The following is a 476-nucleotide window of genomic DNA, read 5'->3' as shown; positions in this document are numbered from 1 at the left end:
GAAGTTTTCCCTTGATTTTGTTCAAGAAATTACCATTAAGCTGTAGGCCAGTAGATCCTTTTGTTTTTTAGTAAACACATAGTTCACATATGCTGGTGCTAGAAGAAAGTGATGCCATCTAGGTTTTGGAAGTGAGTTGAAACCCATTTTGCTTAATATTACAGCAGTTATAATAATTATGACTGCAATTGTCAACATTACTCACTTATCACTCATAGCACAATAAAATAACATAGTGATCCAAAATCCCAGAACGTCATGACGCCCATTGTCAGGCAAGAGCTCCTGCGTCATGTATGACAAAAAAACACGTCATCCGTCGTTAACGGGTTAATTGTTTTGATTACAAATATTCACTGTTTCAAGTGATCATGCTCTGTGGAAAAGTTCATAGTTTTTCCTAAAACTAATGAACTCAGAATTTATTTAATACCAGGTATGTGTTTCAATTACAGAGCACAAAACACACACACACA

The sequence above is a fragment of the Penaeus japonicus genome, unplaced genomic scaffold (assembly GCF_977035675.1).
Source record: "Penaeus japonicus unplaced genomic scaffold, GWHDUDI00000001_assembly GWHDUDI00000025, whole genome shotgun sequence".
NCBI classification, from domain to species: Eukaryota; Metazoa; Arthropoda; class Malacostraca; order Decapoda; family Penaeidae; genus Penaeus; species Penaeus japonicus.
This window is presented reverse-complemented; position numbering follows the sequence as displayed.